This window comes from Geospiza fortis, unplaced genomic scaffold, assembly GCF_000277835.1.
Source record: "Geospiza fortis unplaced genomic scaffold, GeoFor_1.0 scaffold112, whole genome shotgun sequence".
In the NCBI taxonomy this organism is placed as follows: Eukaryota; Metazoa; Chordata; class Aves; order Passeriformes; family Thraupidae; genus Geospiza; species Geospiza fortis.
Genome location: NW_005054298.1, coordinates 7,544,236 through 7,544,556, shown reverse-complemented (window position 1 = coordinate 7,544,556; position 321 = coordinate 7,544,236).

Genomic DNA, 321 nt, shown 5'->3' with positions numbered 1-321 from the left:
CGCCTCCGTGAGGGCTCCGCTCGCGGCAGGGCCGCTGCGCCCCGGGTGCGTTGGAGGGAGCCGAGGGCCGGTGGTTTGGGGCTCTTAAAGAGGCGAATTTAACTCATTGCGCGTATTCTGCTTTCAGTAGGGATCAGGAGAACTGATCATGCTGTGTGGTGTTAAGTACGCTTTTCCCCAATGTGCTTAGCAGATCCTGTTGGAGCTTCTCAAAAGCCCTCCTGTAGTGGCCTCTTGGGGGGTTTGGGGTTGGTTTGCTTTCATTTGTGGGCATTTGGTACCTTCTGCTGCACAGCCGAAGTGAAGAGCTCAGGTTTCTGC